This window comes from Acanthochromis polyacanthus, chromosome 22 (assembly GCF_021347895.1).
Source record: "Acanthochromis polyacanthus isolate Apoly-LR-REF ecotype Palm Island chromosome 22, KAUST_Apoly_ChrSc, whole genome shotgun sequence".
Taxonomy (NCBI): domain Eukaryota; kingdom Metazoa; phylum Chordata; class Actinopteri; family Pomacentridae; genus Acanthochromis; species Acanthochromis polyacanthus.
Window position 1 is genome coordinate 20784856 of NC_067134.1, and position 18620 is coordinate 20803475.

Below are 18620 nucleotides of genomic sequence, written 5' to 3' on the forward strand. Positions count from 1 at the left end.
TTTCTCTGCATTTATCACTTTAAAAGTTTTTCATCAAACACACCTAAACTAAAATTTGGCTGCAGCATCGAATAAATCAAGATATTATTCTGGATTTACATTTTGGTTGACCCTCCTAAACACTAGGTGGCGGTAGTGCAGCTCAATCGCTACCACTGATTCCATGAGTACTTCAGAAACACACCAAACAGAACCCAGGAATGTTTGATGTCCAGAAAGCCTGGCAGGATTTTCGTCCCGAAAGGTGTTTCTGTGAATGAACCTCAAGTAGAATCAAGGTAAGCCGCAACTGATCACCAAACATTTCACCAACACATGCAAATGAAATGTAAGAGCAAAGCAGTTAATGTACAGTGAGGAGGACTGATGTAAGCTCGCCTGTGGACACACCTTGTTTATTCATCAGCAGGTAAATACATAAATAAACTGTGTGTGTTAAATGGCTGCAACAGAAAGAAGCTTAGATTCACACAGTAAACTGACCAAACTGTAGCTTATCTCATTCCTGACTGTACAATTACGTGATTTTACCAAAATGAAATGCCTCCAGCTGATTGCTATTTTCAGAAATGTTATTTATTTTGAGGGTCTAGTCACCAACTGTTGTTTTCTTGTCCAGAAATGGGAAAATTTGTGTTTTATTTTGTAGCTGCAACTACCAGAGAGTAAATTAATCTGCTCCTGCTGTTATAAAATAATGCTTTTTTGGTCATTTTACAGCAAAAATATCACATCTGTGCTTGTTTATTTTCTTCGCTTGGCAGATATGTCATATATAACAGAAACTTTACTTTTTTTTACATTTTACACTGATAGGAGGGGAAATATCAGGTGATTTGAAGATGTCATTGTGCTTTGCAGTAAATTTAAAGGGGAATTTAACCCACTTTTTTTTGCAGTTTTGATATGTGTTAATGTTACAAATACTGATTTATGTAACATTTAAAAGGCTAAATTTCCACACTGTATGTTTACATTTAAGTAAGAAAAGTTGGACGCAGTTGAAGTTGTGTGATTTGTAATTATTTACTACTCTTCAGGTTTTCTCCTGTTTTACAGGAAAAAATGGTAGGAAAAATATAAATACATATCTAAATTAAACCTAACTTTTCTTCACTCTAAAATTACAGTGATATTATTAAATACCCATGAGTGATCATTACTTTCAAATAGTTGCTGTTCTCTTTTAGAAAAAACGGAGAACAAAAAAGCAAAATAGCTTTCAAAAATCTCTTGACTGTAAATTACATTATTTTACCACAATTAAATGCCTGTAAGTGACTGTTATTTTACAGATATTTAATCAATTTTCCAGATACTAATCAAATAGATACCAAATAAGAAAAAAGTGCTGCAAATATTTTTAGGGCTGAAACTGTATTTTTTTTTAAATGATTATTTCAGCATAACATTTCTTGACATTACCATAATTAGCAGCAAAGTTCAGTTTATATTGTGGTAAAATATGGCATGACCTCTAGTTTAACTGGTGAATAGTATAATTTAAACCCAGGATTTGACCCTCAGATGCTTTTACAGCGATGCTACAGAGCTGAGGTGAGCGTTCGCTTCCTCTTCCTCCTGCTGTTCAGCTCTTCACACCTCAGATGGTCCTCGGAGGCTCTGAGCTTTCACTTTAACTGCCTCCAACACCGACTCGGTCTCTGTTTTGTTGCCGTGCCACATCCTGCATGCTAACAGAGGGGTTATTAACATAACAAACTTAAATGCCCTATATAAATAATATGTTGAGAGAAATGCAAACCGGCTCAGCTGACACTGTTTAGGCAGCGCCTCCAACATCTGTTTATGAGCACTTTGCCTAATGATATCATCCGATATCATTAACTGTGGCAGTGTTGGGCGCAGCAGCAGGTGCAGCTGTTTATTCCCTCCTCCCTCAACACCTCCCAACACACACATCTGAACACACACACACTATAAGGGAAAAGACTTCCACAGTCTCCTCCAACAGCAGCACCAACCTTCCCTCCCTTCCACCCCACAAATCGCCAAACCGCTCATTAGGACAATTTTCCTCAACAAAAAAAGCGGCCCCTATGATTTCAATCTGTATATCACCTGTAATTGTAGTTTTTAGACCGAGTCTGATTCCATACATTTAGTAAGCTGCGACTGCGGGTGCGAGCGCTGAAAGCTCGCCGCCAGCTGCACAGGCTGTTTTTAGAAGCGTTCCGAGGCCTTGTGAGTGCGTTTCGGTGGGCGGAGCTTTGGCGGCCGCTGCTTTGTTTCCTGTTTAGATGCTGGAAATTATAGAAAATTATTGAAATTATTATTTCTGGCGGCGACAGTGAAGGCCGCTCCCTCTTCCTGACCGGAAGGCCACGTTCAGGGTCTCCGGAGCCTGATTTGATCGTACGCCGCTGTAATTAGTCAGATGGTCGATTCGAATGTTGTGCGACACGGAGCGATCTGTTGCGTTTGCACTGTACCCGAGGCGACCGCAGCATTTATGCATCCAAAACAAACAATGCATATGTTTGCTAAATGGTAGCCGGCCCTGCGTTCATTGTTATTTATGGAAAAGAGACCCACCAGTTGGCTTGTACACCTTTAAAGTGCTACCTTTTGTGCGTTATGGAGCTACAACATTCATTTTTCAGACTTTTCCTCATGTAAACACCTTAGAAACATCTACATTTGTGTCTGAAAGTTTAGTTTAGAGTGTAATCTGCTTCATTTTCCATACCAGTAACTGGGGACTCAGGTGGTGCTGTTGTTCTCACAGCAATGTGAATTGCAGCAAAAATGGCAAATACGTTGTTTTTTTCTTGATCCTAACTCCTTATTAACTAATTGAGAGTCGTGTTTGTTCTTGATACCTGCTAGGTTCAGGTCTGGTTGTTCCTTTGTTTTTAGCAAAGACAAGCTTGAACTGCATCATCTTGCCAGACTGACAGCGATTACAGTGAGGAGGTTTCGTTTGTTTGCCGAATGTAGCTAATATTAGCAATGCTAGCATCAGGCTAGCGTCCACTTTCCTGTTCTGAATGTGATCACAGATGGTTTTAGTTGAGTGGTTATATACCAGTTTATTCCGATTTTCATGCTTTAGATCAAAATTTTGCCAAACTGCACTGGTTTTACTACATGAATAAAATACTCAAAATTGCTTAAACCGACTATTTCTGATGCCCACTAGTTAGGGTAGCAATGTTTAATCAGTTACTTGAATAATTCCATATGTCCATAGTTTTCACCATCATTTCTCTGTCACCATTTTTTGCAAATCTGCAGTTTAATTAGTGTTTCTTCTTTGCGCTTCAATTAAATCTAAACCTCGTTAAGCATTTTTTTTGCAAACATTCAATTTAAAAAGATGATCAGCAATGAGAAGGTAAAATGTTCAGATTGTTGTGTGTGGTGTCGTGCAAAAATTTAAGTTGTAAAACAGCCCTTTTGAGGTGTCTGACCTTTATTGGGCTTTAGACTGCAGTGAAATCTAAAGTTTCTTGGAAAATCCCCAGAATTGGATTCCATTGAGAAAAAAATCTGAGTGACCTTTGCTTATTGATTTACTTCAGACATGCCACAGTTCTGCAGAGGCCAAAAAAAAAAACTAAAGAAAATCACACAAATTAAATAAAAAGAAAAGAAATAACAAAAGGAGCCTTAAAATAATGTCTGAAAATGAGTAGAATGACGTTTAACTTATGAAGTCTTGCCCATTACATTTGCTTCACTTAAGGACAGGAATCGTAAGGACAGGCATGAAAAATATAACCAAAAAAAACAAAAGAAACCTGAAATTGTCAGTATTCATTGTGAAACAGCTGGCAATGATACAATAATATTAAGAATTTTAAAGAAACTGAGCATAATTTTGTGCTTTTCTTCCGTTTTGTTTAATATTCTTCAAGCCAATTATATCCTGAGACAGGCAGATTGAGTCACTGTGGAGGTAAAACAGGATCAAAATGAACCTTTAAAAGATTAATCTGTGTTTCAGGCTTCTCCAAAAGGTAAAAATAGCATTTTGTGCGTTCCACTCTGACTCCAGATCCTGCCTTGCGATCTCAAACTTGTCTAACTAAAGATACAGTTTCATTTAAGTGAATCTTTGCCGCTTCAAAACTGTAAACTCCATCACCCGTCTTCTTCCCCGCCTCGCATTGACAGCTCCGCCCAGAGACGAGCTTGTTGGCACCCAAAGGAGGAGTTTTATTTGCGGGCAAAGACCCCGACTCTGAACCCGCCATGAGCGCAGAGGCCCAGCGGGGAATACACACCGACCACACACAAGACGATAACTCGATAATGCCGGAGCTGCTGCGGCTCACATGAAACAAAACGCACACATACGACAGATCAAATGCGTCTGAACGTGAGAAAACTCATGCACACAACAAACACACACTCCTCCTCCTCCTTCCAGCTGTTCTCTAAATGTTGATTACACAAGACACCGGGGGAGTCTCCTCCTCCTCCCTCCTTCCTCCTCCTTGATCCGGTAGCTGGGCGATTCCCTCACCAGGCCCGGCTGACCCGAGGTGCTCGGTGACCTGGGGTTGGGGGTCCAGAGAGGGCCTCGGCCTCAGGGCCTCTTGGCTGGGCTCTGCTTCCCCCTTTGCCTTCCTTCCCTCAGCTCATCTCAGAACGGGAGTCATGGGCAGAGACAGCCGAGGCCCGGGGACAACTGGCCGAGGAGCTGAAAAATAAAAAATTAAAACCGCCAAACTCCTCCGCCGCCGAGGCGCCTGGGTAACTTTGTGTCAAGCGAGACGAGGGAGAAGTCGGCGCGAGGTGATTTTTATCATAGCTGATTTCGTTCAGAGGAAATTTGTGCATTTTCAGGCGTTTAGCCGAGGCTGTTATCCAGCAGGAGGACGAGGTGAAAGCACATGAGGTGGCATGTTGGTGCAGAAATATCGCTGTGCATCACCAAGTGGAGCTTTAACGGAGAGAAGTGTGGCATACGGAGCTAAAGTTTCCCTCTTTTACTGCAGTGCAACTTCAATAAAGTGGCTTATTTGACGAGAATTTACAAGATGTCAAAGTGAAGGCATATTTCTGTAAAGTAATGTCAATTAATTTGACATTTAAAATCTTAAATATGTGGTTGCATACGTTTTCATGCCCTTCATGTCAGTATTGAGTAGATGCATCTTTAGCTTTAACTTTTTCAGCGTGAAGACTGTGTGGAAAGGTCTCAGTTAATCTTGCACAAATGGAATTTGCAATTCTACCCCATTCTTCTTTGCAGAACTGCTCAAACTCTGCATGGCAGCATTGGGATCCTGGGTGAACAGGCTTTTTAAGTCCAGATAAAATTCCCACTTAAATTGAGGTCTGGGCTCTGTCTTGGCTTCCAGAACATTCAGGTTGTCATCTTTAAACCATTTCTCTACAGCTTTGGCAAATTGTCTTGCCGGAAAACAAATCTTCTGCCAAATCACAGTTCTCTTGAAGACGACATCAGGTTCTCCTCGATGATTTCTTTATACTTTGCTGCATTCATTTTATCCTCTACCTTTACAAACCTTTCAAGACCTGCTGCAGAAAAGCATTCCCATACCATGATGCTGCCACCACCATGCTTCATATGATGACGATGCCACCACTGTGCTTCATATGATGATGCTGCCACCACCGTGCTTCATATGATGATGCTGCCACCACCGTGCTTCACATCATGATGCTGCCACCACCATGCTTTAAGTTATGATGCTGCCACCACTATCATGATACTGCCACCACCGTGCTTCATATGATGATGCTGCCACCACCATGCTTCATATGATGATGCTGCCACCACCGTGCTTCACACTATGATACTGCCACCACCATGCTTTAAGTTATGATGCTGCCACCACCATGCTTTAAGTTATGATGCTGCCACCACTATCATGATGCTGCCACCACCATGTTTCACACCATGATGCTGCCACCACCGTGCTTCATATGATGATGATGCCACCACCGTGCTTCATATGATGATGCTGCCACCACCGTGCTTCACACTATGATACTGCCACCACCATGCTTTAAGTTATGATGCTGCCACCACTATCATGATGCTGCCACCACCATGCTTCACACCATGATGCTGCCACCACCGTGCTTCACATTATGAAACTGCCCCCACTATGCTTGACAGTGGAGATGGTGTGTTTGTGATGTGTGTCCACCAAACATAGTGCCTAACTGTCAGGACTCATTGAAAAGCTCCATTTTAGCAAGCTCCTTCAAACCCAAGAATCTTTCTCTGGATGATTTCAGAGTCTCCCATATTATTTCTGGTGATCTCTCGTCGAGAGCTACGTGTACAGCAACTAGCAGTTACATCTTAAAAATCATATGTAAATATACATATAAAAAATCTTTGCAAAAAATGTATCTGCATCACATGAATTTGCATTAATAATTTAAAGTGTCCTACCATCACCCAAATTTTTGCTTTCGCCCACAATGTTTCTGCATGTTTAAAGTCAACAACTCGATGAGCAATGCAGCAAAATTTCCACCAACTGTCTGAGTTGTTGTTCATGTGATGTTTCTGGTTAATTAAGACACTTTGAATTTTTTTTTCCTTTATCCAACAAGTTAAGCCATTTACTCTGAAATGTCAAACACTGAGGTTTACTACTCTTTAAAAATCTAACCATAGTACCAAGATAATAAATTGTACATGACTTGGGTTATGTCTTACTAAGAGTGGGAACAAAGGCCAATAAAGTCCCAGAAGTCGCAGTTGCACCTGTTAAAGCCATCCAACAAGCTCCTTAGTTTGAACTCTCTCTGTACTCCGTATGTTAAGTTGTTCAGTAACAGTAAAAATGAGCCTAATTTTCACTTCTCGAACTTCCTAATGGGTAAACGGAAGAGATCTCTGTGCTTTTACACCCTGAGGCACGAGACAGTTCAGCTTAATGATGGACCTGGCGTTGTATTTAAGAAAGAAAGAGAAACCAGAGAGCAGTCCGAGTGCAGAGAGGAGCTGTTTGTGAATTCATTTTTTGGTTTTCTGAAGATGATTTATGTTTTTGTTTTCTCTTTTTGTAAGTGAATTCATTTGGTACAGCTGAACGTGGGATTGCACAAGAGTTTCATCATTTGCTAATTTGAAGGGTGAAGTGAATAGCCTGCAGATGGAGAAGTCCATTTTGTCCAGTGGAAAGTAGACAAAAATTTGCAGAAATGTGCGATTTTATTACTGCATTTCTCTTAATACTAGTACTGTGTGGTAGTATACTGTATGTAGCACATTTAGCATGATGATAAAATCAGAGGAATTGGCACTTTATTGTTATCATGTCAGATATACAAGTTTTTATAAACCCAGTATGTTGGCTTATTGTCGCCCCTGATTTGAGTCAGAATCATCTTTTACCACTGAAACACCGGTTGTTTCTCGTCCTTTTTAATTTAATTTAGACAGTTTTACCACTATTTTCTGTTTCCAGATGAGAAAATGCAGCATAAAAATGTGCAATTATCTTTGAGTAGCGTTAAGTACATCTGTTGCATGATTTGTCCACCAGAGGGCACTGACAAGTTGTTTTTGAAATTTAAAAATATCCTTCTACTTTTTTATGCTATCAATATTCAAATTTTAGAGATCTTAATCAAGTTAATTTTTTTGGGGTAACGACCTTTAAAATTTGCGTTTGATAAAAAAGTTATTAAACTTTGTAATCTCTAAATATTTACCAGTATCTACATCAAAATCCAAAGTGAAGTGAGCATTATTTATTTCAGCAGTGTTAAAGTCAGCCAAGAAGTCATTAACTGTGACAGAAGTCTTTGTCATGGTGCGCTTTGCTAGCTAAACCCACGGAATTATCTCTGCTTGTCAACACAAAACTGCTTCATACACTATTTAATACAAACAACAGTTTTCTTTTTCAGTAAACAGCAAGAGGCTCCACCTGGTGGCACAGCCAAGTACTACAGCTAAAGTTCAAAACATTTTCTGACATGCTGATTAATATATTTTTAACGGCAGTAAATCAATTAACAGAAAACCCTAGACTTCCCTAGGCATGGTGTTGAGTGCTAATTTCACTCAGCATGTAAATATAACCAAATTAACATGTTAACAAGGTTAGAAAAATCGTGATTTTATCAGACACATTTGTCAGTATTTGCACAAAATCCCAGTATCGGTTGCATTATTTAAGCTGTCAGAGAGGGCCACAAGTTTAATTACTCCCTGACAGATTGACAATCAATATAATTATGAAAACCAATTGACGCCAGTGATCTTGCGGGAGTTTATGGCCTCACTGGAGTTACTTCCTTAACGCTGATCTGACAATCCATGCAGGAATGGCCACAATTTATTTAAAATACATCTGGCGTACAATCAGCATTTTGCACAGTGAAGTGCATTAAAGTTGTTGTTGAGGAGCCAGATCTCCATATAATTTGTGTTCAGCATTCAGCGCCTGCTTCAGCTGTCTCTTGGCCTGAACTTCCCGCTGGTTAATGTATGCTCGCTGTGCGTTTGCCGGACCTGTCTGAAGTGATTTCTGACGGCCTTGTTTAATTAGCCGGATATGTGTGTACTTTTATACATATTCATCGTCCGCAGATTTCAGCCCGATTGATGTCGTAATTGATTCAGAAGGTTTTATAATTCCTGCAAAAGCACACAGAGAATTTCAATGACTTTGCAATTTGGGGGGAGCAGAGATGGGAAGGAGGGGGAGGACGGGCGAGGAAATCTGAGGGGAGCTTCGTCTACACCTGAGGAAACCCGACCGGGGCGACTTCTGTCATTTTACAGGGGAGATGGGAGGCAGAGGGGAACGTCAGCTGCTTTGTTGTTCCTTTTTCACGAGTAAATTACACATTTAGGATTTATTAAGACAAGAAACAATTTTCAAATAGTGAATCTGTGGAGGCTCCGTGGAGACGTGCTCATTACTCTGTAGCCCCGGGCCATGTTCACCGCCTCGAATGCATCCCTTTTTTTTCCGCCTTTTTTTTTCCTGGTGCCGCAATGTCACAGCGGTTTGTTCAAAGCTGCGACGATGATTTGGGCTCCCAGCAGGTGCTGCCCTGATGTCTGTTCAATTATTAAAGTGAGGGCCACATGGATGCATTACAGCCATCGCACCCATTAGATAAAAAGATGACGGCTTTTGACACGGCGCATATTTCCTCCCCAGCCTCACAAAGACGCCGCCGCCGCTGCAGCCCCTTTCTTGTTGCTTCTTTTTGTTTTATTCATCACCGTCCTCGTGATTTTTTTTTCTTCTTCTTTTTTTTCCCTTTGCTATGCATGGAAATATTAAAGAGCCATTTGTTCCCTTTCAGTGTTGTGGGCACAAGAGCTATCGTGATCTTTTTGATTCCCTCTCGTCAAACCGAGGTCATGTCTGCTCCTTGTAGCTCCCTCCACTCTTTTTAACTTCGCGACAGCCCCCCCGTCGCCCCAATCTAACCATGAAAACTGCCGTCGAGTTGATAAATAAATCATGCCGTGGACACAAAGTCAAACCTCGTCACAATCGCTTCCAGCAGCCGCTTCCTTCCTCTTTTTTTCTTCCTCTTCGAGCACTCAGATGTTCGCACTTTGATGACGCTGTAATAACCAATCAATGCCTGAACAAAGTCCGTCGCAATTGTTGGAATCATTCATCAACTTGAAACTAAAAGATGCCACCTATAAATTCTTTATCTGACGTTCCTTCTTCTGTTTAAACTTTTGTTGTTTTAGTCAAGAAAGTCTGAGAGGAAGCAGGAAACGTCTCGTACGAGCTCTGAAGGGTTGAAGTTTTGCGTTGGCATCTTGGTGACTCGAAAAGATGGTTCATCATCAGAGGAGCATGAGAACAGGAAGCAGATTTGGTGTTGTAGTGTGGTGATTTGAGTTTGAGTGTTTTTACTTTGTTGTGCGCAAGATCTGTCCAAGTCTAGATGTTAATGGTTGAAGTACGAAGGGTTTCCAGTCTGACAGAACATCACAACCACCTGAATAATATCGTGTAGTTCTGCTTTGTGTTGCTAAAAAAGCTTGGAGATTGAAAACTGGGGAGAACCAGTCAACACCTGGAGCTCTTGGTCGTGTTCCTCGAGCCGTTCCAGAGTTATGTTGCCAGAAACCATAAAGCAAGCAAAACTTGAATTTCTATGACTGTTCACTTTGTTAGAATTGAAGTTAACATGTACACATGTAGTGGCCACAGGTGCTTACAATACAGGAAAATTAGATCATGGCTGTTGAGAATTTACTGTTTACATTTTTCATTTGTTTGCGTGCTTGTCTTCTATTTACTCTGTACAAACACATTCTGCAGTTCAGCTAAATAATTCCTGATCTTTTGTTATATGCCTGCTGGTTGTAGTGGAGTCACGCATGGTTTCACAGTTGCAACAAAGAGTGCAGAGTTTTTAGTTTTTAACAGACTCTAGTTAATGCCTACTAATTTATTTTTGGCCAGTTTTGAAATGAGGCATGTAGAGTACGGTGATTTTGACTTAATAACACAATTTTCTGCTTAAGCTTAACATAATTTAACAGCTTTTGACTGCATTTAATGAACAATTTGCTATTATTTTTACAATTTTCACTTGTTTTGCGAATCATAAAATTGTAGAAAAGAGTATTAATTTACATGTTAAAGCTGGAACTATAATATCCACTTCAAAAATCGTTATTTAGACAAATGGCAATTCATTCTTTTACAACATTTAGCACTATTTTAATTGCAATTACATCAGCAAAAAATCTAATTATTTCACAGATACTTGTCATTATTTTAAAGATTTTTTTAAGAATTTCAAAATAGCAAATAATTTTTTTTAAATTATTATTTTACTATCTTTTTCCTGTTTTGTTCACGTACAAAAAGCATCTAGTGGAATCACCAAAAAAAAAAAAAAAAAAAAATCATTATATCCACATAAATAAAAAGCTTTTTACATATAATAATTTGTTTATTCACAAGGTTTTGGAAAATAACAGTGTTTTTCTGTATTTAAATCGGCCGAAAATATTATTTTACAGATATTTACAGTTATTTTATGAATATTGCTGTAGACCAACATTTTTAACGCATTTTTTTCTGTCACGCTTGCAGCTATTTTTTAAAAAAAAAATTTGATTTTTTTACAGTGTACAGTAGAGGCTTGTAACCATATGCCAAAACAAGAGACTCACTATTCTCTTATAGCATCCAAAGCTCCTTCATTTTGCACAAGGGATGCAATATTTCAACCATTTTTTTACAGTGCACCTGTTATTTCAGTCATGTGGCTTGACTGTAGCTACTTTAAGGTTTTAACTCTTACAACTGGACATTTTATAATTTTTATAACTTTCAAACGCTTCTTTTTTCCGTCTTTTCGAATGTATAAAGCATCAGGGCCACACATTCAACCTTCCACTCCCACACCAACAAACCCCAACCTCTTCCTCTTCCTCCTCCTCGCCTGATTCCTCGTCGTGTGTTCTTGTGCGTGCCAACAAATCCTGATTGCACACTCTTTTCTCTTCCCGTCGATGTTTCGTGCCACCAAATTCCTTGTGTGCTAATTAGGCACCAACCACGGTGGATCCACTCCTGACAGGTGCTGCTGGCCTGCCGGGTCACACAAAGACACAACCGAAGACGCTCGAGCTCGCAGCATTAAAAATAAATGGAGAGAGGAGAACAACAAGAGAGGCAAGACGTGTTAATTTCTAGCTTCCATCTGTTATTACATAAGCACTGCCAACAACTACGCATCTCTGGAAGAACGGCGAAAGGGGAAGGAGAGGAAGACGGAGAGATGAAAAGAAGAAGAAAAAAAATTAAACGCATACAACAACAGCCACGACTGAAGTCCTCCTGCACGGAAACGAGGATTCCTCAGGAGAAATCACATTCGATCGGGCAAATCCAAACTTGGAAGCATCCAAAACAGTTTGAACACATAACCTGGTGTTCCTTTCCTCAAAATGTGGCAAAAAAACCTACCCAAAAAAAAAAAAAAACGTGGCATAGAAAATCTTTGCTGTTGGACAAGTTTGAAGCCTCCAGAGGGCTGGTGGCTACAGAAATGTTTCAAAGTGAGTTTTTCTTGCTCGCAAACTAGTTTTGTGTTAGAAATATAGAAGCAAACACACAAGTAGAGTAGTTTATGGATCGGTACCAGGATTGAGAGAAGTTTGTCAAAGAATGTTTCGGTAAATGTTAACCAGGCTGCAGTTGGAAGCTAAACTTCCAACTGTGAAGGCTGTTGAGTTGCATAAAATTCACTTTTAGTACACTGGAAGGGATGCAGAAGAGATTTAAAGAATTTGTCAAAGTTTATGCCCGAAAGCCTGCCTACACATCGATGAAAAATAGTGACCTACTGTAATGTTTTAAAAAATGTATGCAACTGTTATATGTCTGTAAAATAGGGCTGCAACTAATGACGCGTCGACTAATCGTCTGAGCGCGATACGTCATCAAAAGCGGAAGTGAGCGCGCAGTGCAACAGAAATCACTGTCCGGACAGACATCAGCGATGCATCGTGCATATATTATGTATGCACGATGCAGCACGGACATCCGCGATCTATCGTAAACGCGGACGTCAGCGTTTACTATACAGCTGTATCTCAACGCGGACATCGGTGCTGCATCGTGCATACATAATATATACCGATGTCCGTCCGTGTTTCGCGCTCCGGTGATTTCTGTTGCATTACGCGCTCACTTCCGCTTTTGATGACGTATCGTGCTCAGACGATTAGTCGACCCGTCATTAGTTGCAGCCCTACTGTAAAATAGTTATGCTTTAGCAGCTTTAAATACCTTAAAATTGTGAAAATTTACAGTCAAACAGCCAAAAAAATGGGAAAAAGAACATAATCTCATGTGAAAATACATATAGTGGAGGTTCAAACACTGAATAAATGATTTACTGTTTTTCAATTATTTTACTCTATTTTACTATTTTATGTTGTATTATAATTTTTGTTTTGCTTTTTTGTTGTTTTACTGTTATTTGTTGAATTTTTAGTTTTACTCTCTTTTATTATTATTATTTTATTTAATTTGTTCATGTTTTACTCTTTTTTTTTTTTAGATTTTATTATTTATTATCTTCAATTTAACAAAACAGGGAAATCTGTACCCTCACAATTACATCGTACAGGTCACCTGGATAGAATTTCTAGTCAATTTCTCGAAAATATTTGGTAAATATCAGCCTTTTTTTTAAAAAAAAATCATATTTTCTTACTTTTACTGGTTTTAAAGCAAATTTCTTTGTCTTTTTGAGGCCAAATCTGCTATAAATGAGACTGATTGGTTATAAAGCATCAGCAGTTAATATCTAAGTGGTCAAGATAGAAGTTTTACTTTACTTTTTTACATCCACCTCACAATACCTGCTCTCACCTCACTTTTAGCTTAAATAAAAGGTTACAAAATGTTAAAAGGTGGTTGTTTTTGTAGTATAATATTCGGTTTGAGTATTTGAGCTGCTGAAGTGTACCGAGAACGAAAGCCTCCCAAATTTTTGCCCAGAATGACTTTGTGACTAAGCCGGACAGTTTCCATTTTCCAGCTGTCCTGTACAAATAAGCCAGTGACAGTGAAGACGTACCGGGTGTCATCTAACGAAAACATGAGGAACAATGGGACCGAAAGGCGAAAACAAAAGAGCTCCGAGGAATGACGAGTGTGTTTGGGTTCGGGGATCTTTTCCACGGCCGACATGTCTCTGAGGCCCGAGACGTGTTGACGTCCTGAGGCGGCGATAGTTTCCTCTACGACGACGGTGAGCGGACAGCAACGGAAAGGCACCAGGAGATTCTGCATGTTTGCTGTGGATTCTTTCCCAGGGATTGTCCAGACGCTCGCTGCCAGAATACACAGCAGTCTGCCGTAGATCTTCGCGGCATTTCAACACTCCTGTGGTGATATATACCGGAGTGAGGGCGAAGCTAAATAGCACAAAAGCCTGTGAGCTCCTCTGCCTATAATCGGCAGTGTGGGAACACACATTATAATTGTTTGTTCAATTATTTTTCTTGGACGGCGCACCTGCACCTCGCCAAGTGAACTCCTGAGGCCGAAGCGCAATTAAGCCCGGCGGACGTCTGTTTAAACAGCGAGGAGGGAGTCAGATAAATACCTTTTTAGCACTCAAGGTAACAAGCACAGGGTGACAGTGAGAAGCCTCGCAGGGAGCAATTTCCTATTTATTTGTCTTCTGATCTGACCTCTCTCTTGACAAGGTTCCAGGGCTTATTACCGTATCCGTCCTACGCTCTAATCACGGCCCATTACAAATGTTCAGCAGGCTGGAAGTGCCAGATGTGGGCGAAGGATAAAGGAGGCAGCTAGTCTTTGCTGACCGGTGTTGACGCCCTCTGAAATGTTTTTGCGAGGTTCGAAATTTCACGGATAAGTAGCTCAGATGTTTGCAGAAAATTGCAAATTGTGTTTCCTGACCTCCGCTGGCCACTTTAATGAGAGTTTTTCCGCGGAGTGAAGTGCAGAGGTGTGAAGCTGTTCCACGGCGAGGAGACGAAAGTCTGCGCTGGTGTGAGGAGAAGCTCTGCAAAGGTTCACAAAGAAACTTCAGCTCGAAACACCGCTACACATGTGAAAACAGAGGCACCAAACTGTACCTGATAAACACTCTCCTGCCTCGTTGTATTCTGTGAATTTCAGAAACATTGTACTTAGAATATACCGAACAATGTTTGAATTTATCACAGCAGCATGCTAAATGTACATTAATAACAATCTCCAGAGAGAGATTAACCTCCCATAAGTGCTGGACTTGTAGGAAAAACAAGCACCTCTCGCCCTTTTTCCCTCCTGTTTAAAGAAAATAGAGCTTTTCTCAGAAGTAGAACCACATTAGTTTTAGAGAGTATTCAGTTAAAAGATCATATGATGATCCTTTGGGGAATATAACACCGTAAATCGTAAGAATACAAGGAAAAGAGAAGCTGAATAACAATAAATTCCAGGTGCACACAGTTATGACCAACACTTAAAAATACAGTAGCTCCACATGCTGCAGATATTTGCATTTTTAGCTGTTTTTCCCACTATTCTTACCCTAGAAAGACGTTTCACCGTGCTGAATGTATCCTGCTCCTCTGTTTTATATTTTTAAACCATTTTTTCTTCCATTTGCTCTCAATCTGTACAATTCAGCCCAAAAAATCTCAAAATTTTCATCACTTGACTGCTGCTTGCACTTAAGTCACTAATAGCTTTACAGTTGTGTCAACAGTCGCTGAACTTTCCGTCTTTTACAGAATTTGGTTGAGGCAAACAGTTTAGTTTTGGCGAATTTTTAATTGAGACATGTCAAATAAAGGGAGCAAAACCAATCAAACCCATTAAAAGTCTCATATTAAACTTACACAAGCAGCATAAACAGTAGCTATCTTAACTTGCAGTCTCTAAAAAGACAAATTTGCATTAATGTTGGTCCGTTCATCGCTATTCTTCGTCCACAATACGAGCTTCCTCCTAATTGAGCTCCAACCAATAAGACTTCAGTTGAGTGCAGGTGGAGTTGAAATGTTTGGACGTTGCTGTTACTTGTGTTATTTAGTGCCGTAAAAAACTGCAAATCCTGTTGTTTGAGAAGCTTGATTTCGAGGATGTCTGGTATTTTTGACGTGGTTAATGACCTTAATGATAAGTAGATGCTCCTAAAGATCTCAGAGATGCTTTTTGAATGATTGTTCAGCTCACTTAAAGCTGCTCTTTGAAATTTCTGATCGCTAAAAGGAGCTAATGAGCGTGTTTTCTGTCTTTTTTTTCAGTTTTTCTTTCTTATCTTGCCCATCTTCTGATGGTAGTGTTCCACTGAAGTGGAATAGAAACTGTTATCTTGACCTGACAGACAAATGAGCCGAAAAATATGTTTTTTTGCTACGTTTGTACATTTGTAGTCAGGTTTTGTGTAAATTTGCAAATTTTTAGTTATCTTGCATAGTTTTCTTGTTCACAAACATACTGAATTGGCAGAGGAAATTCGTATTTTTTCACCCTTTTCCAGTGATTTTCAGCACTTGTAGCACACTGCAGCCACCTATCTATTGTTAATCATTGGAAATTTATAGATTGCACATGCGATAATTTGCATTAGTGCCATTTGCAGTCAGAAAGTGTCACCTGAGTGACTAAAGCATGCATAAGAATAGAATGAAAAATGGTTTAATAGCATTGTCTAGTTGTCCAAATCTCTACAGAGCAGCTTAAAGTAGTTGAAAGAAGGTTAAAAAGCTAATCTGAGGTCTTCAGGAGCATTTGCTTATCATGCAGGTGATAAATTAAGTCAAAAATAACAATTCCAGGTTCTCAAACAAGACGATTTGCTGCTTTTCTTTGTCTAATCTCATTGTAGCTGTCATATTTTGAAGGTTTTAGATTGTTTGTAGGTGAACGTACGCAAATCAGATTTTTGTAGATTGGTAGCTAAAATATTATTCTTTTTTTAGTCTTCCTGCATTCAAAACCGTCACTTTCTTGTAGTTTTGGTGGTCAGACGGGTCACAGTGGTCGTCTTTCTGTTAGTGACCGTTTACATTCGCGGCATATTTGCTTCTGGCAGTCGAATGTTTCTGCAGAAAGATGCCAGTCTGTGCTTCCCAGACTTCAGTCAGCTATCACCCCGGCCATGCACACCTCCCTCCCTGCCTTCCTTCCTTCCATGCTCGCCGGCCTCCATGCATTATTCACAGACGCATTAAAATACCGGGCCGGGAGTGAGAGTTGCATGTTAAGGCAGCTGAATCGGGGAGGTGCCGTCACAACAGCTGAAAGTGTCTGTCACAGAGTTATAACTTTTTCTTTTTTTCCCATAGTTCCCCGGCAGTGCAGCTGCCTAAATGAGAGGGATTAAGTTAACTCCCTGCTTAGAGGAAGAGCAGGCCCTGGATTAGGGCACTGGGCATGGACACAGAGAGCATTCAAGCAGGAGCCACCGCTTTTTAAAAAAGAGACGTGGGGAAGAGAGGAGGCAGCGGTGCACGGCCCTCGCAGGGACCGCCGGCCGAGTTGCTTGAACAAATACATTGACAAGTGTAGCGCCGCGAACGCAACATGGAAAAAGGGTGTCAGGCAAAGAGGGGGAACACTGGCAGACACGCCGGCGATCACAAATTCTGGTTTTTCTTCCTCTTTCCACCTCACAGTTTCACCCCGCCTGCTCCTCCACAGCGTTTGTCACAACCTGAAACACAAGAAACAGTCTTGGTAGATGACCTAGCAGTGTCCAAAAACACTATTTACTGTATAATACACAGTATTAACCCTTGGCTGTCAATCTATGCTTCATATATGCCTAAAAAAATCAGTCGTAAATGTGACAATGTACCTTTACCTGCCAAATAAGATGCAAAATGACTCAAATTTATGGCTCTCTAGTTGTTCCTACCAACTAATTTCCAAATAGTTTAAGCTGAAATTGAAATTTTAACTCATTTAAATGCAAGAAAATGCACAGAACACCATCAAATAGAGTTCAATTCCATGCTAAAGTCAAAAAATATTGCATGTAGCTGTTTTTTTAAGTGTCCCCTTATGCAGGTTGACATATTTTAAAGGCAGAAGGACGCTTCAAAGCCAATTTCATGAACACAAACTGCACAAACTCTGTATTTCCCATCTTAATTAAATCAAAATATGAACATAATTAGCTTCAATTGAGAGTTGAAGTGGCTATATGCTGTCAGATTTAACTATTTTTGTTGGTTTATACTGATAAAATGATTCGTAATCCTGCAGAAATATATTATCCAGAAGGAGAAAAAGCCAAAATAGGACACTCTTTTTAGTTGTGCTACTGCAGATCCTGAGAAGAGGTAAATGTCTGCATACACCCTGTAGTGTTTTCTGAGGTCTGCAAAGCAACAGAGGAAAAAAAAAAAACCTGGGAAGGAGTGGAGATGAGAACAGGTGGTGAAACAGTGTGAGAAACATGAGGGAGAAAAACAACAGACACCTGCTCGTGAAACCCAACCTGGTTCCTCCATCGCATTCCAGCAGAGTTCAGCCGACTGAGCCTCTCCGGCAGCGGCTGGGGAGGACGCGCTCAAATCTCCGGCACTAAATATTTCCGCTGCTGCTCGGTGTGACAGCGTGGCCGAAATCGCATCTAGGCGGCAGTTAAATGGGCGTTTTTGAAGGCAGGCAGCAGTTTGTATCCATACAGGTGGAGTAGAAACAGTTAGCTTGACATTTTCAATGCTTGTGCAATTAACCTGCACAGTTTTCTTGTACACAAACATGCTTAATAACCTCCAAGATGGGTCCAATTTGCTTCGTCCTAATTGACCTCCAACCAGTAAAACTTTTGCTGAGTTCAGGTGGAGTAGGAATGTTTGGACATTGCTGTTACTTGTGTTTTTTAGTGCCGCAGTCTGTACGAGTCTTCTGAAAAGCAGAAAAGCAGCAAATTTCCTTTCTTGAGAAGCTGGATTTGGAGGACATTTGATTTTTTTTTTGACGTGATTAATGCCGTTTACGATATTTAAATATTCCTGAAGACCTCAGATTCCCTTTTATCAGCTCAATTAAAGCTGCTTTGTGGAGTTGTAGACAACTAAAAGAAGCTACCAAACACATTCTCTTGTCTTTCTTTCTGCTGTTTCTTTCTTTTCTTGTCCATCATCTGTTGGTGCAGTCCCATTCAGGTGGAATGGA

General features: G+C 40.3%; 1 long non-coding RNA gene across 10 annotated transcripts in view; it reads left to right on the forward strand.

Annotated features, from left to right (window-relative positions):
• LOC110967283 (uncharacterized) overlaps positions 1-18620 on the forward strand; it is a 340473-nt gene that overhangs the window by 266815 nt on the left and 55038 nt on the right. For all 10 annotated transcript variants that reach the window (XR_007938883.1, XR_007938876.1, XR_007938881.1 and 7 more), the window contains one exon: positions 127-278. This is a non-coding gene — a long non-coding RNA (uncharacterized LOC110967283). The remainder of the gene's footprint in view (positions 1-126; positions 279-18620) is intronic.